Here is a 23853-nt window from a genome sequence, read left to right on the forward strand (position 1 = left end):
GCCTGGCATACACGCTAACCCCTCTGACGTGATTGACAACTCTGCCCTAGCAACCGCTTGGCACGTTGCCGGGCTGCCCAGGGTTGCCAGGGAAAGTGTTCCCATAGCAACACGTTTAACCACTTTATTTGCCACCTTGAAATGTAGCGAAGGGTTTGCAAAGAGGCAGAAAGGGATTACGGCTGAAATTTGCCCAGGAAGAAAATGTGTGGAAAGGTGATATGATTTTCGTGATTCATTTATTTATTTACTTTTAATTGAGAGCTCTGCTGCTAGTGCCAGAGGCAGGATTTTTTTTCTTTTTGTGAGACTACGTAGATTTAACTAAATCTAATTTCGCCTTTGTAATGGACAAAAGGTCCCATTATTGGTGTAAGCTAGTCAAACAATGCATGCAGGAGTATTAAAACCTTCCATTTAAAATCACAGACATCAATATTCAATTTAACATCCATGTTGAGTTCAAGAGTGCACACATGCGTTTCAACCCACATTTTGACTCACACACTAGCACTCAGATTCAGTATTGGGATTTATATGGAAAGTGGGTTCTGGAGAAGGTGAGCGTGAGTGCTTTAGGAAACCAAAAGGAAAGAAGTATGGAGAGGGGGTGTTATAAAAGCCGTATCTTGCGAGGATGGCGCTGAGTTGACATCGGTGCTGCATTTATGCATGATTTGATTTTAAAAGAGAACAAGGGGTGGGGAGGTCAGCAGAGGGAGGGAAAATAAAGGGATTGGATAATTGAAGAAAGCGTGTTAGAATGAGAACCGGACGAGACGTAGGAGGTCCAAAGGTCGACTGAGTAGTAGGACGGAAAAAAGGGGCATTGGGATGTGGGCAGAATTAGGGAGGGAACCTGACAACACTCATGGTGGAGTGAGAATTGAAAAAGGCCAAGAGTCTAGAGACAAAAAGGATGTAGGGCCAAAAAATCTACCTGGCAACACGCTAAAGGAGGCCCTGGTATTGCCATGGTAACGTGCCACAGGATTGTCACAGGTTTTTGACGTGTCGCTCATCTTTTTTTCATTCAGTGCAAAAATACAGAATCGTAGAGGTGCTTGCAAGGATTTGTGCTTTTTTTGGGGGTGTTGTTTAAGTAAAGCTGTTGTAGTTTGACCAGCTCTCTGTGGAACACCAAAAAAGATTTTTTTTTTTTAAATAAGGAACCATTTTGGTTACCTTTGACTTCCATTGAATGGAAAAAAAAAACACTAAGACCTTTTTTTAAAATATCTTCTTTTATGTTTCATAGAAGAAAGAAAATAATGAAGGTTTGAAACGACATGAGGGTGAGTGAATAAGAAGGACAGCGTTTTTTATTTTCGGCTGCATTATCCCTTTAAAATGCTTTCTCGTACCCCTCCTTAATATGCAGAGCATGCTGTGAGTCTGATCTGTTTATTAGCCAATGGCAGACAGGGAGAGTAGAGTGTTCAGGGATACCCGTTTAAAACAATTATTCTTTCATTCTGTTTGGTGATGCAAGTGGCAAAGAAATTAAACATTTTAGCTTTCACATCAATATATAACACATATATAATCGCAGATTAACCACAGTTTTATTTGCTATAAACATGTTTCACCAACATTTCTTAACCAGAAAATAGATCATTTGAAACCTAACAAAATTCTTTTTGTGAAATGTTTAGCTGTTTTATAAGACCCGTTATTATAGTTAAAAGCCAAGTCATTTTCATTCCTTGAATGGAAAGGGATAGTTCACCCAAAAATTAAAATTACCCCATGATTTACTTACCCTCGAGCCATCCTAGGTGTATAAGACGTTCTTTTTTTAGATGAATACAATCAGAGTTATATTAAAAAATGTCCTGGCTCTTCCAAGCTTTATAATGGCAGTGAATGGTTGTTGAGATTTTAAAGTCCAATAAAGTGCGTCCATCCATCATGAAAAGTTAACTATCAATATTTAACTAACTGCTAATTGTCATATGCGTGTTCACGAGAGAGTGGCATTCCAGTGGATGACGTAGGACATAGGCGTAGCATGAAAAATGACAAAAACAGAAGCGCAGTGGAGAGAGCAAAACAAAATACGGGTCACAAATTAGAAATGCAAAACAAGGATTTGTAAAGAAAAATTAGGATTTCGTTACAAGCTAAGAGGAGACTGGTTTTCCTTCAATTTAAACAAAACTTGGATCTAAAGACTAAAATTTTCTTACTGTAGCTTATGCTACACCTACATCTACTTATTTTTAAAAACAAAAGGAGAGTGGGGGATCCTTTCCCCCTGTGAGTTGGGGGCACTGCGATAACCTCTCCGTGCTGAGTTGTGTCATATCATATGCCGATGATAGCCAGAAATATTGTCAAAAGCATTAAATATTGGCAATATTATGAGGATTTAGCATTTCCAATTACCATATGACTGTTACATTCTTCTTATTATTAGGCCTATTATTATTATTAGATTGCTTTTATTATCAAATTACAATTAGGCTAATTTGCCCTGCAATAATTTCATAGCGCATCAGCGCATGACAAACTATGAGGATAATAAAGGATTAGGCTATTAGCTTACACCTCATTGAAAAATGTTTTTTAAAACAGGTCTAATTATTTATACAATGAATTATAGGCCTATAACTGAAATGATTAACACTGCAGTCATCCATGAAAATTATTATATGTGCCGATTTTCAAACACAACCAAATATGTTTCTTCTCATGTTTTTCACTATACGGCGCCGTAAGAGAAATATTAAGGAAATAATTTCAGACAGTTATATACCATTATCATCATAGGTTGAAGTAGATTCGTCTCTCGTCGTCTCAGACAGAATCAGAATCAGAAAGAGCTTTATCAGAATCAGAATCATCAATATGCGCCATTAAAGCAGCGTTAGAAAGCTCTGTCAGTTTTTTACTTTCACTTACTGTTTAGTAAATTTACTGAGGTTAAGACGTCCACAGCATAAATCTTGCGCAAAGTTTGCACGTTGCTTGTGTGATATCCCTGCCTACATCTTATGAACGCGCGTACAACAGCTAGCGGAAGCTAGAGATTATGGTTTATAAAGTTTTAAATATGGATATTTTTCTTACACAAACAGAAGGCCTTTATTAACTCCCGGAGCTGTGTGGAGTACTTTTTATGATGGATGGATGCACTTTATTGGGCTTCAAAATCTCAACAGCCATTCACTGCCATTATAAAGCTTGGAAGACCTAGGACATATTTTGATGTAGCTCCGATTGTATTTGTCTGAAAAACTAAAGTCATATACACATAGGATGGCTTGAGGGTGAATAACTCATGGGGTAATTTTCATTTTTGGATAAACTGTCCCTTTAACTGAAATAAACAAAAAAAACAAAAAACTTTTTTCCCCAGCTAGTTGCCAATGCAACATTTCTCATTTTTGTTTAGTATACTGAAATAACTAAAACTAGATAAACTAAAAACTTGATGAAAACATATAGACATAAACACAACAAAATTACTAAAATTAATAAAAACATTAAATGAAAACAAAATATAAAAATAAAGTCTAATTCAAAATATTAACAAAAACTATAATAGTATATCAGTACTTATAAAATAACACTGAATATTTTAATAATTTAATTTGACTTTAAATTAATTTAAAGAGTTAGTTCACCCAAAAATTGTGTCATTAATTACTCACCCTCATGTTGTTCCAAACACAAATTTGATATATTTTTGATGAAATTCAAGATAGGACATCGTTAAAATATTCCATGTGATATCAGTGATTCAATCGCAACTTTATGGAGCTACGAGAATACTTTTTGTGTGCAAAGGAAACAAAAATGATGTCATTCTATTCATGTGAGCACCTTGACGTTGCATCTATGCATAGTCAGAAAGCTCTTGGATTTCTTAAAAATATTTAGTTGTGTTCCAAAGATGAGCAAAGGTCTTACGGGTTTGAAACAACATGAGGGTGAGTAATTAATAACATAATTTTCATTTTTGGGTGAACTATCTCTTTAAAGCACATTTGATGTTAAAACCCCACATTAATATGCAGAGCAACCTGACCAGCTCAACCCAGCAACACCGGCTTTGAAGTTTAAAGCAGGACTATCTGTTTGTTAATCAATTGCATTCAGGGAAAAGGAGGGATACCCATCTAAAGACAATTATTCTTTATGTTTTGACTCTAGTGACTCTAGTGCTAGAGAAATTACACACTTCAACTTTAAACTGCACAAATCCACATTCAAACTGATACATAACAGAGAGACCTAACATGCACAATTATTTCCTAATATAATCTTTGCTTCTTGGCACAAATTAACAGCACCAACCCCGGTTTCTCAGCTAGCATTCATATGTGTGACTACACAGAAGGTCATAAACTCATTAGCTGAACCTATACACTCATTAAGATAAAACCACTTGGATGAATTCACACTGCAGTCAAACAAATGTCGAAAAACAAACATAAACAAAGAAGCCAGGCTGTAGACCGAACAGCTTATGCTAGTATACACAAAGACATTTGCATTCCTTTGCATGTATGCCATCTGTGAAATGTGTAGTCGGCATGCAAAGCGATACGGCTTTAACCTATGGCTCTCGTAGGCCTTTGGTGTCTATGTGTGAAAATGAGAGGTCTCAGAGGAGCGCTACACCGCTGCTTTCCTGCTGAATAAGCACTAGCTTCTCTGTTAGCAGACAGACTCCTGCTTCTATATTGCCAGGCCTGCAGAATCAGTCTAGACTGATGGAATACAAGCTCACTCTTCACAAACACACACATTTATGGGGCTTAACTGGTATTTTGATGATTTGGTAGCATTTCGTTGTCATTAAATAAAGATCAATAAGCATATTTTTCCTAAACGCTGTGTGTGTAAGAAGGAAATTAGTATGTGAGGGCATGATGATGATAAAAGAAAACATATTATCAGGGCAGCATGAATATTTTAGTAGTTGCAGAGAGTGGGTGGTTTCACCAAGGAGGTCAGACTGTGTGCGTACATGTGGATGCGTATACATGTGTGTATTATATATGTGAAGCCACTAATGAGCAGAGACAATGCAGGAGGCAGGGCTGAGTCGGTTCAGTGCACAATATCACCAGCAGAGGGCAATAATGCCATAACAATGATTGTAAAGTGCTTTAGACCAGGCTTTTGTGCTCATATTGTTTGCTAAATATGCAAGAGAGTTTGTTTGTGGTGATTTTCTGTGTTTGCATATGTTGTGTACCCAAGGACTATTATTATATAGAGAAGATATGAAGCAATTATGAGGTTTTGAATACAATAGTGAACACATTAGGAGAACGTTTAACTTTGTCATGAATATAAATGGCTTTGAAACATCAAAATTCAAGAGATGGCAGAGAAAAAAAGTGGGGAAAAAAGCATCAGTTTATCTGGCAACGGAGTAATAAGGTCCTCGGCAATCTTTCTAATGGGCTTTTCACGAAGAAGTATGTGGCCCTGCATGTGCGTTGCGGTGTGAGGTAGTTGGTTGTATGGTTTCGCATAATAAACAGCCCGGAGATAACTGTACAACCTTCTAGCTTTCCCTGCGGCTGCACGCTTACGGCTATCAGAACCCACTATGACGCCTGAAGCAGCATGGGATGAGCTCATGTGGACAGCCAGGAGCAATGATTCAATTACAATGGTTATGTAGTGGATATGTAAGAGATTAAAAAAGTCTCTTTTTTTGGTAAAATAATCTGAGGTATTAAATTAGATACAGTGGGGTCCAAGATTGAACATGTGGGATTTAAGCTTTTATTTAAAGGGGAAAGGACGCCAAATTCACTTTTACATGGTGTTTGCATATAAATGTGTTTTAGCAGTGTGTGGACGCAACCACCCTACAATGATAAAATTCCATTCACTTGCGGCATTGGTCGTCTCCTAACTTGGATAAACTCTGCCTTTGAACATGATCACTCCTCTAGCCCCAATTGGTCCGCTTTGGCCCAAGGTATTCGGCAGGCCAAAAATTCTGGCCATTGGCCCCAAAGAAGCACAGATGAGGCACGATCAAGCCCCAGAAGTGACACTGAAAATGCGACAGGCCCTGGCATGCACTAGCATGCTCGCTTTTGGCCCGACAGTTGAAATGCGGCTATTGACAAATTTTAACCAAAGTATGTTGCAGACATTTCATGAAGATCCTAAAGAATCATTCAAATTTGTGAAAAATAGTCATTTAATGGCCCCTTTTAAAATCTCCGAATAAGCAAAGTTGTCCAATGTTGAAAAATTGTATACAAATAAACGTTATGATGTAAAATAAATCACAAATATTAAAGATTCTGCACTATTCTAGGCTAATTGGATATGCAAATCTGTGAAATGAACTCTTTTGTACAGAAGGTCAGATGTTCACCTTCCACTGAAGCAAAATATGCTTTTTGGATTATTCAAATCATGTTTGAGTTCATGTAGTCTCATTCTGAAATTCGTTTTCATTTTACACCTCGCCTTTTCACACAAATTGTTATGCTGAATATATAATTTGTTATGAGGAAAATTTGCAAAACAGAAGCACTTTTCACTGGTTTCTGACCCTTGGACCCCGCTGTATATCATTCAGCATGTCATTTTCAAAATTGACTGTACTGTATCACTGCATGCACTAACAAAGACAAAAGCCTTTTATTATACATTGGAAACATCAACAGGAGGTGCTTTAAGGCAGTATGCGTGTCGTGAAGTCAAAGTCATTTTTTGTTTGGTGTTGACTGTGGAATGTAAGCGACACAAAAGCAGCAGCTCTTCATAGTCTGTATCATATTTAGATTGAAAAGCGGCGTATTGATAAAATTGAATTTATCTCCCACCGGTGATATGCGGCATTGTTTATATATCAGCTTTGTAGAAATGCTCAGAATATTTTAGTTCTGATTTATTGCCACTGGCATCCAATTAGATGAAATTTGTCTGAAACCAAAGCTTGTCAGATCTTGCCTTTAATTTTTTAAATCATGGTTTCATCTAATGTTCATTAAATTATAGATTACAAATCAAATGAATTATTTTTTTTAATAAAAATACTGATATAAAATGACCAGCATTCACTTTTTTTTCCTCTCGGAAGCAGCGGAAGCCTTTAACAAAGCAAAAGGCTGTTGCTGGTTGTTTGTGTCTGCGCACGAGCGTGTGTTTGTGTGTTTATTTGTTTGTGCCTCCTATTTCTGCATCACCATCCAAGTCACCCCCCATCCTCCTCCTCCTCCTCCCCATCTCCCCCTGTGTGTCTGGCTGGTGGCTCAGACAGCCAGCATCCGCATTGCGTTGTAGCTCTCTTTTACTCCCCCTCTGTCTCTTTCTCTCTTTTCATTCTCTTTCTCCCTCACTCTGTCTCTTTCTTCCTCTTTCACCTCCATAGGGTGGGAAAAAGGGCATGTATCAGCATATATCCTATCAGAGGTTGTTCTGTGGTCAGATGTCGATAGCTTCTGTTGTATGTTGAGGATTCAGTGTTCATTTCACACACCATAATGGTATGTGTTGAAATGATATGTTTCTCTATTGCTGTGTGCCTGCGACCAGACTGGACCAGTTCTGCCCTCATATTCTGCTTTAATTTTCATACCCTTCACCCACTTTGACTCTGTCTCTATTACTGCTGTTCAGATCAGCTGCATTCACACAAATAATTGGCGTGATGTATGTGCTTACAAACACTTGCTTATGCATTTAAACCTGTGTGTGTCCTGTGGTTGGGTGAATTTAGATGGGGGAAACCAAGGCAAGGTGTTACACCTGGATCTTGTCTCAATCAATGTATCTCAGTAACTAGGTTTGAGTCAAAAATCCAATTACACATTTTTTTTTTCCTAGCAGTGGTTTGGTATATCAATTTCAAATCTTAATCTAAAATATTACAATGTTTGCAGATGTGTTTGAATGCCACATTCAACATTTTGACTGTTTTATTATTTTTTACAGTTTAAATTTTGCTGAATAGGCTGTTTAATGGGAAATTCCACTGTGAAGCCCATATTGTATGACAACATTCCCTACTATTGTAATGTCAGCCCTTTTAAGTGCATTTTTTAGACTGGTTTATAATGAAATATTTGGTTGTTTCTATGTGTTCATCACTTTTTATACTGTATATACACTACCTTTCAAAAGTTTGTGGTCAGTAATATGTTTTAAAGAAATGTATACATTTATTCAGGAAGGACACATTGAATTGACTGAAAAAGTGACTGACAGTAAAGACATTTATGATGTTGTGAAAGATTTCTTTTTTAAATAAATGCTGTTCTTTTGAACTTTCTGTTCTTTATGAAGAATCCTGAAAAAATGTATCAGTTTTCTAAAGGATCACACAACATTGAAGACTGAAATAATGGCCGCTGAAATTTCGGCTTGCCTTTACAAGAATAAGTTACATTTTCAAATATTTTAAAACATAAAAATATTCATTTATTTTAGAAATACTGATTTACTGTTTTATATTGTAATCATATTTCACACAATTACTGTTTTTACTGCATTTTTGATTAAAACAAAATCTTACTGACCCCAAACTTTGTATCATGGAAGCTCACTTCCACCAATGAATAAAAAAGTTTAAAAGGCAATTGCGACTTTTTATCTCGCAATTCTGACTTCAGAATACACAATTGCAAGTCTCACATCTAATCTCACAATTCTTAGAAAATATCATTTTTTTCCTCCCTCAAAACTGGACTTTAAACCTCACAGTTGCTTGTTTATATCTAGGGTTGGGAATCGAAAATCGATTCCAATTCTGGAATCGGATACTTAAGATAAAGAATCATATTCCTCTTATCGATTCCTGGGTGCAATTTTTCATCTAGCGATCTGCCAGGACCTTCCGCGCGTGCAATCTGCCAGGACCTTATGTGGTAATGTTAACATCAGTCTACAAGATGGGTCACGCGAAGTGCTCAAAAGTGTGGCTACGCTTTTTAAAAACCGAAGACAAAGCTATTGCTGCACGCAAACTTCACCTTAGAGATCTGCAAGGGACGGATGTTTTAGTCCCGCGCCCGTGAAAAGTGACAGTTACCTTTTTAAAAAATGTATTTAGTGGCGGAAACGGGCTTTCATAGGGTATATAAACATACCCATATAAAAATCTAGTGAAAGCAAAAGTTACCTAGACTGACAACTAGCCCCAGTCTTTTCTATACTGTAGCACCGTCATCCTCCTCCTTAAACCTGAGTGGAAATTTTCCTGACATTTGTCTGGTGACTCGAGGAAGCGGATGCCTTGCCACGTGATGAGTGGTTCAATTGAGAGTGACTTAGAAGTGTGGTCATCCGGGCCCTGAAATGGGGAGACCTGCACCGAACACGGTGACGTCATTCCTTCAGTGAAAACCTCAGTGCTTTGTCTCATTGTGCTCCCCTATTGCAGGCATGCAGCACACCGGACAGCATAGGAGCATCCGTGCAAACCGAGACAGAAAGCAGTCCAGATTAAAAAAGGCAATGCAGAACAACACAATAGCAATATAGGACAGGCATTTGAATATAAAAAGGTGGACGAAGAAGACGGAGGGGTAGATATACAGAGAATATAAAGAGGTTTATTTATGAGAAGATACAAATGAACATGAGTGAGAAGCAGATAAAGCGCAAGCTTTTGCAAATAACTTCCAGACTCCCTGCAGTCAGCAGCACTAATAACAGCTGTTGCCAGCCCTCGGAGTTGTGGAAATGGAGGTTATTAAGCATTCCCTTTGAATAAGCTGCTGTAAAGCTAATGTATAGCTGATCCATACTTGTGCACCCTTGTTTAAGTGGGCTCTTTCATGTTCCTGCGCATCAACATCTGAACGTCTTTATCCCCGACTTTACTAATAATGCTGTCTGCAGCAGACATTTTGGCTCCAGAACAAGGGACTTTCATACCCGCTGGTTGCGAGGGCACGAAAAGGGGCTATTCCATCTTAGCTCTTCCTCTTTGGTATTTGCGCCTATCTTTGTCTTTGTTACCGTTCGCTCTCAAAGCGAAACGAGTAGCCTCCCCCACTCACTGTACCAGCATGTCATAAATCATATTTAAATGACTACACCTCCACTGAGGCTGTGGGACTGGAGTGTGGCTGGCTAAAGAGGCCATGCGAGGACAATGCAGCATTTAGTCGAAGAAATGAGCATTTTATGCAGCTGAAATTCAAACTTTAGATTTTTCCAGCAAACTGTTGATCTGCTATGGTTTTGCCATTGTGCATTGCACAAACATTGTGTTTATATTTTTTTTAAACACATACGGCAGTGCATTTCTGTGGCACATGACCAAAATATAGTATAATTTTACAAAAGATATTGAAAATACATAATGCATGTCACGTTAAGTAAAGAATGATTTTTTTTTGCACAATATCTCTTATGATTTTATTCTTTCTGTGTTTTTAAAGGGAAAGTTCACCAGAAAATGTCAGTTGTGTCATGTTGTTCCACACCTCTTTGCCTTTCTTTCTTTCTTTTTTGCTCGATACAAACAACCAATTCTGAGAAAAAAGTCAATTACAAGATACAAACACAATTCTGAGAAAACAAGTCAGAATTACAAGATACGAACACCCAATTCTAAGAAAAAAAAGTCAGTATTACGAGATACAAACACACAAGTCTGAGAGTTTTTAATCAGAGGTGGGTAGAGTACCCAAAATCTGTACTCAAGTAAAAGTACAAGTACTTATGGAAATATTTACTCAAGTATGAGTAAAAGTAACAATCTTAATAGTTACTTGAGCAAGAGTAAAAAAGTATCCAATGAAAAAAGTACTCAAGTAGCTAGTTACTAGTTACTTTTTGATATGAAGTGAAGACCCTGAATTTCAAACTGTTTGGAAAGCTTCCGCACACCTCTCCTTGAAAACATTATATATATATATAATGGTACTCTTCAGATTTTGGTAGCCCGAAAATTAATTTAACTAGCCCAAATTAAAAAAGACCTTTTTTTAAATATAGAAAATCAGATAGGAGTCTAATCAAAAATGTTTTTAATACACAAATATAAACAAATATCAAGGAAGTAATTTTATTTCATTATATTTATTTCATTTAGTGTATCTGCAGAATTTTTAAATATTAATTTAAAGCAATTCATAACCATTTTTAAGATCTGCAAAAGTAAAATAAACAGTAATGGGATTGGACAATGTAAAGTAGAATATTAAGCCATAAAATGGCATGATTTAATATTCAGATACAGTTTCACACAAAAACAAAATATGTTACACTATGGCATTTCATCCTTTATAACATTAAAAGGGATAAATTGAGTATATAATTTATTATATTTATTTGAAACATAAATATTACTGTACTTGTTTAGATTTTTAGAAGGCACCTTAACTTTTTACCTTTACAACTCTGTGTTTGCTGCATAAAAACATGGGTCGATAATTGCAATCATTTGACCATAAACAGCTGAAAAGAATGTTTTGAAATGAAAAATTAATTATCTGTCACGAGGGGGCGCTTTAGGAGCCCTGAAATATTACGGTTTCCATAGTTACAGCTGTGTACACAGCAATATTAACACAGTTTTATCAGACATGAAATGAAAATTCCAACGACACGTTTCTGAGGACAGTAACGGAGGAACGCCATCAAATGTAGCAAAGTAAAAATAAAGTTTTTTCACTATAAATGTACTTGAGTAAGAGTAAAAGTACCTATCTTTAAATATACTCTAAAAGTACTAGTTACCCCAAAAATTTACTCAAGTAAATGTAACGAAGTAAATGTAATTCGTTACTACCCACCTCTGTTTTTAATTATGCAATTTTGAGAAAAAGTCAGAATTGTCTGTATATATTCCGCAATTCTGACTTTATAACTCGCAATTGCAGGTTTATATCACACAATTCTGAGAAAAAGCCAAAATTGCCTGTTTATATCTCACAATTATGACTTTATTTCTCGCAATTGTGAGTTTTTAATCACGCAATTTTGAGAAAAACTGTTTATATCTCGCAGTTCTGACTTTTTTTCGCAACTGCGAGTTTATATCCCGCAATTCTGACTTTATAACTCACAATTGCGAGTTTATATCACGTAATTTTCTCAATTCTGAGAAAAAGTCAGAATTGCCTGTTTATATCTCACAATTCTGACTTTATATCTCGCAATTGAAAGTTTATATTAAGCACCTCTGAGAAAAAGTCAGAATTGGCTGTTTATATCCTGCAATTCTGACTTTATTTCTTGCAACTGTGAGTTTTTAATCACGCAATTTTGAGAAAAACTGTTTAAATCTCGCAATTCAGACTTTTTTTTCACAACCAAGCAAGATGGCGGCACCAGGTGCGACAGGTGTAGCTGCAGCTCTCTTTATTTTTGGGCTGCTTGTAAATACTTTTAGCTATACCGACACCGGTCAACTTTTGGGTGTTTGTAACTGTAATACAAATCAGTCGCCCGCGATCTATTTATTGACACACCAATTAACGTTAAACACACATTTTGGACTGGGGAAATCCGCGACTGCAACCTTCATACGACCACACCTTTCCAGTCGAGCAACAACGCGCTACAAAACTATATTAAAACCATCACAAAGCCTCGCGTTCCTTATAACAATGTTCCTTTTGCTGTCTGGAGACATCCACCAGTGTCCTGGCCCGCTTAACAACCAACAACAGGACCGATCCACCATGTCCATGCACAGCAGGAGTACCATCGATAACTTTCAGGTATGCTCATTATGTAATATGTACTACACAAATGGGCAACAACCTTACCGGGATGATCTTGTGTGTCTGACGACTGCTGTGGGGTTATCGGCGGTGCCCGACGCGGACGTTGCGGCCGGCCGAGGCCTGGAGCCTGGGGCCGGGCGTGGCTTGTGTGCCTGTGGGGAGCGGTGTGCGCTGCCTCGGCTGCGAGTGACTTCGGACCCGGCGGAGAGGGACGACAGCGCGTTATGTGCCCGGGACGCCTCGAACCACCGTAAACCATCCTCATTGTCAGAAATTGCAGGTGACAACTCATCTACTCGCACCCCAAAGGAACATAAAGCTAATCAAAACAATAACCCAATTATACCCGGAAGAGAAAAGTGTGGACACCAGAAATGGTATACAAACCCAGCTGTTGTAAAGAACAAGAAGTGGAAAATTTTACAGACTGTTAACCATTCTAAAATAATATGGGACCCCAAAATGAAACCTAGGGGATTATTTGGGGGACATCTTAATATAAGAAGCCTTGTACCTAAATCAGACCAAATTCAGCATATTTTAACAGAATCCAATCTTGATTATCTTAGCCTGTCTGAAACCTGGCTCCACGCAAATTCACCATCTGCAGCAGTTATGGTACCAGGTTATCAAATTTATAGAAGAGACAGAGTGAGATCTAAAGGAGGCGGAGTCATGGTATATATAAGGAATAGCATTCAGTGTGAAGAGATAATCTTGGCAAACTGTGATTTAGAATATATTGCTTTAAAAATTATTTTATCACCTCAAATGTCATTTAGTCTTATTGTAATTTATCGTCCCCCGAACTCTAATATTGATTTTTATGAAAACTTACAAACTATGCTGATAAACTGCAATTTTGACAAGGAAGTAATATTAATGGGGGATATGAATATAAATTGGGAAGACAGATTAGCCAGGAAAAATCTCAAACAGATAACAGATCGCTTTGATCTCACACAACTAATTAAAGGGCCAACAAGAGTAACACAGTCCACTTCAACTCAGATTGACTTGATATTTAGCAATAGACCGGAAAGAATTATAAAATCTCTAAACATGTTTACTGGGCTATCTGACCACAATCTAGTACTTGTGGCCAGAAAATTATCAAAAAAGAGATTCAGTGCTTGTACTGTTAAGGATCAGGAATCGTTCAGAATACCTAACAAAGACCAGGAAATCTTTAAAAACACAGTAAATAGTTTAAACTGGGACTCCTTGTTAACTGGAAAAGATGTAAATGAGGGAAGCAAAATACTTTCAAGCAAACTACAGTGTATTATTAAAGAATTTACCTGTAGGTTTACACACAGGAAAAAAAGAAGTAGCCTCCCATGGATAACAACAGATGTCCTGAAAAAAATGAAAGAGCGTGATCTTGCACTAAAGAGGGCCGTTAAGACAAAACTATCCCATGACAAACAGCATTTTGCTATGCTAAGGAATATTGTAACAACTATGTTAAGAAAATCTAGGGCCAACTTTTTTCTGACCATAATCAGTGAGGCAAGAGGTAATCCAAAGATAGTCTGGGACCAGCTGAAAATATTAATGGGGCAAAAACCTACACTAAGAAAATCTCTTGTACTAACTGTTGATGGAAATTGCATTACGGATCCAGCTGCAGTAGCCGCAACACTTAACCAGTATTTTGTTGACTCGGTTGTAGCCATTGCCGAGGGCTTCCCTCCTGTAAATGTTGAGATGTGTAAAGTTCCATCAATAGAACCTAGTCTTGTTTTTAATCATGCAACTAAAGCAAACACTGAATCAATTATAAGAAAACTTAAACTGTCCAAATCTAAAGATGTGTATGGGATGGATACAACTATGCTCAAAAATGTTAGTTCAGCACTAATCAGTCCCATCACAAAAATTATTAATCAATCCATACACCAAGCAGAGTTTCCAACCATATGGAAAACGGCCATTGTATCACCTATTTTCAAATCAGGAAACCCACAATCTATCTCTAACTACAGACCTATTAGTATTTTGCCTGTAATGTCTAAGATTCTTGAGAAATGGATATGTGAACAAATCAAAGATCACTTAAATAATAGTTCCTTTCATCTTCATGCGCTGCAATTTGGATTTCGACCTAACCATTCAACTGAGTCAGCAAATTGTCATCTCATTGAAAAAATCAAGTTACTACTTGATAGCAATAACATTGTAGGTGCAATCTTTCTTGATCTTAGAAAGGCATTTGATACAGTAAACCACCAGATCCTACTGGCTAAATTATCTACTTTTAATCTCTCAGACAGTGTAATAAAATGGATTCACTCGTATCTTACTCAGCGTTTACAAACAGTCCGCATTGCTAATAGTCAGTCTGAGTTACTTTCTGTGTCAACTGGCCTGCCACAGGGCTCTATATTAGCCCCGGTCCTTTTTTGCATGTATGTTAATGACCTGCCATTGATATGTCCGGACGTTAATGTTCAAATGTATGCTGATGACACAGTTTTGTATGTACATGGGTCTTCAAAAACTGAGGTAGCTGTCAAACTTACAAATGCAATGGTCAATGTTACAAATTGGTTAAATCAATGCTGCCTACAACTTAATGTTTCCAAAACTGTAGGCATGTTTTTCACGAAATCACGTAAAGTAACCAAAGATGCAGACATTATAGTGTCAGGAGAAAAAATACAAACTGTCCAAGAATTTAAATACTTGGGCATTCTCCTGGACAACAAACTCAATTTTAGGTCACACGTAAAGCAAACCTGTAAAAAAGTAAAATTTAACATAGCTAATTTTCGATTTATTAGAAATTCCATGTCCGTCCAAGCTGCAAAAACATTCATGTATTCAATGATTTTCTCTCATTTCACTTATTGTCTAACAAGCTGGTCTCAGACTAACTCCACCACCTTGATACCATTACAGTCTTTATACAAGCAGACAATCAAAGTACTTGACAAGAAATCAAAACATTTTCATCACTGCTCCATTCTTTCAAAACATCGTCTTCTAAGTTGGGACAATCTTATTAAGTACACGAATGCCTGTCAGACATACAAAATCCTACATGGGATGGCTCCATATCCTCTTAGTGAATTTGTCAGTTTTAGAACATCTACACACAGAATCACTAGAGGAGTGTCTAGAGGTGATTGTATTATCCCACTTAGGAAAAGTGCTTTTAGTCAGTCAGTTTTCTCTGTCAAAGCCTCTCAGGAATGGAACACTATTCCAACAACAATTAGAGACATCAGTACATATAATTTATTTCGCTCTCACCTAAAACATTGGCTGATTAGTAATCAGACCTGTCAACACTAAAACACTGCTGTTGCCATCCTGCTTTCTACTTGTGAGTGCGTGATTCCTTTCTGACCTTTGCATACTATTTTATGATTGTGATATGCTTGTCATTTTAATATGCAGTTGTAATTGTTCTAATATGCTTTATTAATGCTTGCTATGTATACTGCTGCTTTTATGTCTTTCCTAAACTCTTTGCTGCTGCTTTTTGTGTTTTCAGAAATAATTTTATTTGTATCGTACTGTTTTTTTTACGCTACTGCTGCCTCTGCTGTAATCAATCAACCCTGCGCAAACATGTCGTTTCCTATTGCTGTTTACCTCACTGTTTATACATTTTATGCTTTTTCTAGGGGGCCACTGTACAACAGGCCTACAGGACAACAGATGAAAATTAGCCTTTGGCTAACTCTGGCATGTTACAGATGCTCTGTTTTTAATATGCACTGTCCTGCTAAATAAATAAACAAACAAACAAACAACTGCGAGTTTATATCCCACAATTCTGAGAAAAAGTCAGAATTGCCTGTTTATATCTCACAATTCTGACTTTATAACTAGCAATTGAAAGTTTATATTAAGCAACTCTGACAAAAAGTCAATATTGCCTGTTTATATCTTGCAAATTGTGACTTTATTTCTTGCAATTGTGAGTTTATATCCTGCAATTCTGACTTTATAACTCGCAATTGCAAGCTTATACAGTATTAAGCAACTCTAAGAAAAAGTCAGAATTGCCTGTTTATATCTTGCATTTCCGACTTAATTTCTTGCAATTGCAAGTTTATATCCTGCAATTCTGACTTTTTGTCTCGCAATTCTGACTTTATATCTCGCAATTCTGACTTTATATCTCGCAATTGAAAGTTTATATCAAGCAACTCTGAGAAAAAGTCAGAATTGCCTGTTTTTATCTTGCAATTGTGACTTTATTTCTTGCAATTGCGAGTTTATATCCTGCAATTCTGACATTATGTCTCGCAATTGCGAGTGTATGTCCAGCAATTCTAACTTTATATCTTACAATTCTGAATTTATAACTTGTGAATGCGAGTTTATATTATGCAGTTCTGAGGAAAAAAAAGAATTGCCTGTTTATATCTTGCAATTCTAACTTTATTACTCACAGTTGCAAGTATCTCACAAATCAGAGAAAAGTCAGAATTATGAAATGTAAACTCACAATTGTGAGGAAAAAAGTCAAAATTGTGAGATAAAAGGTTGGAATTACTTTTTGACATTTTTTATTCCATAAATAACAGACTAAAAAGTGGATACGTTGTCCATGTTTTTGACTTTCGTTGACATGTTTAACATTGACTTTCATTAAATTGATAAATAAAATCTGCTGTTCTTTTGAACTTTCTATGCGTCAAAAAATCCTGAGGAAAAAATGGTCAGTTTCCACATTGAAAGCCAACTGGGCCCAAAACAAAAATTAACCCAAGTGATTTTCATTAAATGAAGAAAAAAAAAATTCTGAGACATCTTCTTTTGTGTTTCGCAAAAGAAAAAAAGTCACACACGTTTAACGACACTCAGGTGAGCAAATGAGGACAAAATGATCTATTTTTGCATGAACCATCCTTTTAATGTCCATTGTAGCCTATTGTAAATGAATTAAAATGCACACAGCGCAACGCTTCTGGTGCTAAAAAATATATGTTGTATAGAGTGCGAACACGTTAGTAGCTGCACGACTAGCTATAGGCGATTTGCTGCACTGGTGAAGCCGCGGCATGTCGGGAAGACGGAGCGTAATCTGATGAGGCGTACCCGCGGATTGATTAACAGAAGATTGCGGCAAACGCGGGGAGTAATATTTTCCAGCGCTTTATCATTTTGCTAGCCTGATGCTCAGTGGCTTCTCACCCTGTTTGAGATTCTGACCCTCCCCCTTCGTTTCCCATTCCTTCCTACTCTCGGCTCTCTTCTCCTCTCCCCTTTGCCCCCTCCCTGCTCCCTCTGTCTCTCACACACATTTCCTCTCTCAGACGCACGCATACACGAGCGCACAGACTGCGAAAGAAGGGGGGGCAGGGGTAGTAACGGAGACACGATGCCTGAAAAAACGTGAGCGAGGGAAAGAGAGAGAGCAAGAGAGAGAGAGAGAGTAGGGATGTTGTAGGCTAGGGAGGGATTGAGGGGAAAAAAGCGAGAGAGTTTGAGATTGGGGACAAGGGATGTGAGTGCTTGAGATGCTGAGGAGAGACAGAGTGATGGAAGACTCAAAGGCAAAGGCTGAAAATGTGTGTGTGTGTGTGTGTGTGTGTGTGAGTGAGTAAGTGTGTGTGTCTGTCTGACAGGGAGGACACAGTCTGAGGGGCTCGTGGTGCTGTAGACTATAGGATTGCTGTAGGGGAGGTAGGTTGTGTGCTACCTATGGGATCAGCGTGATTGTCTTTGCTCTACCTGCCTATGGGCTCATTGTCTGCCTGTCTGACTGTTTTTTTCTCTTCCAGAGATGACCAGACACTTAGATTGGACCTACAGAGAGCAGAACGGATGGACGTCTTCTCGTTTTCCGTTTTCTTTCACTTTGTCTTTGTCTCGTCAGGTCGAACTTTTCCGAGTCCGACACGTTTCCGCATCCTTCATTCTGCACGTGAACTGGTTTTTCGTCTCGCACGCGTAGTTTTCGACAGACTTGCACTTTTTGTTACCACAAAGGTTGACATTGTCAAAGTCTGCATGTTCCAGATGCCACAATAAGGTAGTACATCTCCTTTTGGATTTTTGCCATTCGCCCCTGCTACATCATTATGCGTTTTTTTGGCACGGCAGAGGCTTGTATTTGTCGTAGACAGTTTATTGTGGTGCTTGTGATTGACACACCTGTGCACATGCATGTATTTGAGACGGATCGTAATTCTCTTATGCTCTGAAGTATGCAAACGCATTTTTATGTGTGTTTTAAAAGACAATAGAACTGTGGGTCTAACTACTGCTGCAGTCGTTTTCATAATTCATGACGGTGTGATGTTTGAGAAATATTTTATCGCCATAGTATTTTCAAGTCTGGGACCAGCTTGAAGTATTGCGATATTATGTCTACAACCGACTAGGCGTGAACATCTTAATCAGTTTGTCAACTTGCACATTTTTTATTATAGTCATGATGTATTTTTGGTAATAGTCTTGGTTTTGAACAGTTTGGTGTCTTTTACTCAGTCACTGTGTCAGCTGTTCCAGCTGTCTACCAAGAAGGGGCACTATTGCACTATTTTACCCTCTTCAGGTCCTCATTTGCAGTATGTCTACTGTTCAACATAAATCCATCTAATCATAAGTGTTAATCACTTATTTAACTATTTCCATTGAATATGTTCATTTTTGTTTTGTTATATCTTCACAGGTTTCAACCAAACACCTGGACGTTTTGGAAAAATGGTAGTGTGCTGTAGGTATTCCATTTTGCCCTGTCCTCATGTTACCTGATGACATCTGAAGGTGCTGCTCAAGTGCATCTTGGCTATTTTTGTTACTTAGTAATTACACTGTAAGTTGATCATAGTTTTCTCCTGCTTGTTATGTAATATTGCGGAGAAATCCTCTCTCTCTGTCTTTGTCTCAGGAATCGCCCTGTGTCTTTGATTTTCCAAAACCTCCTCAAGCAGATAAGGTTTTACTGAAGCTCCTGGTAGAGTCGTGAGGACGGTGCCCCGGCTTCCAGCCTCTGCGGTGAAACATATTGCAGTAAAAGTACCCATCAACAACACCCCGTGGTTTTATTATGACTGACACAACACAGTTTGGTGCAAACATTATGTGTTTACTGCTCTCTGTGCACCTTCACAGCCTGAAGGAAGCGAGGGTGAAAATCTGCACAGCGCAATGCAGTCGGAGCCTTTTTCCAGGTGCTTTAAATGAAGACATCAGAAAGAACCAATGACGTAATTTTGCATTTTTAGTTCCAGAAACAAGGTCCGTTTTTTTTCACAGTGTGTCTCTTTGTCCCTGAGACCCTTAACCTGTGAGGTCAAACTAGGTCACAGGTGAGGTCCTCAGGAACAGGGCTGCATGCGCCGTCATCTCGAAAAATCAAACCGAGGAGAAACTTTTGCATTTTTATTATTTTATTCAAATCAGTTTTAGGAATATTTACAGTAGCTGATTAAACACATGCTCAGAAAGACAGGTTTTATGTTTAGATTTAGCATTCTTGTACTGTAAATCATTAGATTGTATTCTGGCCCTCCAGTTGTGGAAGCGACTACTGGGGACACACCCTATTGGCTGGCTTTGTGTTCTACACAAAGAAATGGTCCAATAAGAAGACAGCCAAGGGTGGTGACCCCATAATAATATCATCGCTGATACTGTCATTCCGGATGTATTTTCCGAACATACAGATGTGTTGATCCATATATGTCAATATGTCTGTACCAGTGATATGTTAGTATCATTTAGACACTATAATAGTTTTTATTTCTATTCAGAATTATTTTAAATTTTAAAGTTATTTTTGTCATTTTTATTCTTTTTTAAAACACCAACAAAGTTGCTATTAATTTTTGTTTCAGTTTTAGTTATTTTAGATCTAGTTAATCTTTAAAATTTATTTTATGTTAGAAATTGTTTTTAAGTAATAATTTTATTACTCTTATTTCTATCATATTGTTGATTTTTGTTACGTTTATGTGTGCCTAATTTGTTCTTACTTATCAATAGAGCAGTTTAATTATATTAATTAATGAAAGCGAAATTTAACATCCCACAAAGCTTCGCTAAAGATTTTTAGTTGTTTGGTGCAGTGGTTGTGTGTTGAGCCTGAAAATTTGACTAAATCTGAGCAGCGCAATGCAGTCAGAGTCCATTCTTTCAGGTATAATTTGTTCACTTATCAGTGGTCCTGTTTTTAATTAATGCATAAGAAATTAAACATCCCACAGAGCATCACCGCAACATATAAGATACTAAGATTTCTGTCTTAACTCCGTATATGACACTTAATAATATAGAAGAAACTTACTCTCCCGCATGTGACGCACATTCAAAATCACAAATGAAAAATGAACGTGGGAAAAAAAAGAGACAGCGGCACTCTATGATATGTTCATTTTTCAGCGCACCGTCGCTGACTTTCTGGCCTCCTGTTGGAGGGCCAGCTGTAGAATTAGCATCTTAGGACGGTGTGGCGCAACGTTACCTGTCTTCTGATCAGTGCTGATAGGCCGGCTGACTGACTACACCGTCTTTTCTCTGGCAGGCCTGCGGTGGGGCTCCTGCTCACTATTGATTGGCTTGTCTTTGCAGAGACAGATGAATGCATTAGTACCCAAGTCGCTCCTGCCACTGGAAATATATTAACTTCATGTATTAGGCACCCTGTCTCGTTACCATGGCGACACTTTGGAAAAGACAGGGGAGGGGGGTGGAGGGAAGAGAGAGGGGGTTTTGGGGTGATGGAATTGGGGGGGAGGGGTGTGGGATATGGGATGCAATGAGCTTGTGGGCTTGATTGGTAGTCTCTGTATTTCTCAGACACACATTGACTGTGTTGGGAAACAGATTTTAAAAATATGTTATTGTTTTAACCTTTATATTAATCTTTTAAATGGCAATTATGCTTTTTTCTAATGTCTCAGCCATTGTTTCATTTCATTATTGTAATTTTATGTTTTGTCTTTTTGCTTTCGTTCGTCTGCTGCTCAGAGATCAGTGATCGATCACATGCACAGAAAGCCTTTTCTTTTCCCTTTGTTCCGGTCAATTTGGATCATTTGCAATATCACGGCACCCCACCACCATCATCATCAACAGGCACACAGGCATCACCCTCTCCCTCCCTTTTTCCTTCTCTCGCTCCCTCTCTTTCACACACACACTCCCCATCTCTTTACTTTGCAGCAAAATGGTGCATAATGGGAGCCGGAAGAGGGTTGAAAAGACAATGGAGTAAATTAGTGATATTTCTTAATGGGGAACACTGCACAAGAACACCATGAACCTCACAGGCGTATATTGCTTTTGTCTGGAGTCCATGATCAAAATAAACTAGCGTTACCTGTAGTCCACCCGTAACTAAAAATTCTGTCTTCATTTACTCAGTGTCATGTGCTTAAAATCCTGTATAGCTTTCTTTTTTTCTTTCTGTGGAACATAAAAGAAGACATTTTGAAGAATGTTTTGTCATTTTTAGTTGCCACAGACATTGGTTTCTATTGTATTTTTTTTTGTCCATATAGTGAAATCAGTGGAAACTACTGACTGTGAGGGATAGAAGTACAGCATGCGTTCAGTAGATTGTACTGTTGTTTAACAACATATCAATTGTTCAATGACAAAACATCTTAACCAGATAGAAAAAAATCTGTGGACAAAAGGGTAAAACAGTTTTAAAAGTTGTGAGCTGCTGAAAATTATATGAACTATGACCTTTATATAGTGCATACAATTGTGAAGAAGTCTTTCCCTCACACCCTTGTTTTCATCTAAATTCAATGTAACGTCTAACCTGACTATATTCTTCGAAAAATCTTCTTCTGTGTTCCACATTAAAGTGAACCTTGGGTATTAGGACTTACATGGTTTAATATAATGTAAATGCTGTCACTTACTGAAATATGTAGTAGAAAACCCATGAAAGATTTACGTTGTTTATTATTTTGGACTATGGGGGGTGCCATTATTTTTATTATGTAGAACGGTTGCACTCTGTGAGCTATCTGTTGCTGTCTTTACCGCAACACAACTTGAAAAATAAAATACAGATACAAATTTTCAGTCAAAGGGCAACAAGAGAAGCGATGTAAGGCTAGTGATAAGAAGAAGAGAAAAGAATGGAAAGATGCCTGTGGATGAATAAAACTTACTAAAGACCCTCATCTGTGTTTTCTCCACTTTAATTTTGATGCCTTTGAGGCTTTTGGTAGACCAAAGCTACTGAAAGAGCTTACAAACGGCAGAGACAAGAAATGCTAGATGCCATCCATTTCAGGATGTAAACATACTGACGCTTGTCATGAAGCCCAACCACTGAAAGAATTTCTCAGCACAGATTTTACTCGATATCCGGGTGCGTTTAGATTTAGTTTGAGCCTACACTTGTCCACCATCACCTTTAAAGTCCCCCTGAAATCAAAATTAAAGTTTTTTGGCTTTTAGTATGAATATATTATCCTTTTTTTATATAAGATTATCTATAAGCTAGTGTGCTTCAAAACAACGACAAAATTCGCGTTTACAAGATATGGGCATTCAAAACTTACAGTCTCGTCACTTCCGCCAATATGAATCAACGATTTTGATGATATCACCGTGCACTTCAGTTTCTAACCAAAGTTCTGTCCAATCAAATGCTCTCTAGAGTCCGTATTGTCCCGCCCCCTACACAGAGACGCAATACACGGAGCAGATCATATGCGCTCATGTGGGATCGGCATGTATTAAACTACACAGCCTCAGTATGATTATGAGTTTCATATTGAATCTGTGAGGTAATTTATTAGTCTGTGGCTGTCATAAGCTACAAATGCGGCTTTACCGAGTTTAACGGCTCTGGCCCGAAGAGATATAAATGAAACGCTATTGGCTATTCAAAATAAGTGGGCGTGGCTGGGCGATATGTTTTTGTTTCAGTTAAAAGCACGTCACCACATAGAATAATGCTGCGTGTTTCAAGGCACTTCAGTGGACCTTTAAGCTCTTTCAGTCATTGCATCGGAATTTTATTTTCCGAGTTATGTTGCGGTAAAAACAGCGTAGCTCAGTGCCAGTAGCTCACCGAGTGCAACCGTTTACGTAATCAAAATGCTGGCATCCCCATAGTAGGCTACAAAAAATGCATAGAACAATGTGGATTTTTAAGTAACATAAATATTTCATGGGTTTTCCACTACATATTTTAGTAAGATACATCATATACGTTATATAAAGCTATACAACTCTTAATACCCGGGGT

This window comes from Garra rufa, chromosome 9 (genome assembly GCF_049309525.1).
Source record: "Garra rufa chromosome 9, GarRuf1.0, whole genome shotgun sequence".
NCBI lineage: Eukaryota > Metazoa > Chordata > Actinopteri > Cypriniformes > Cyprinidae > Garra > Garra rufa.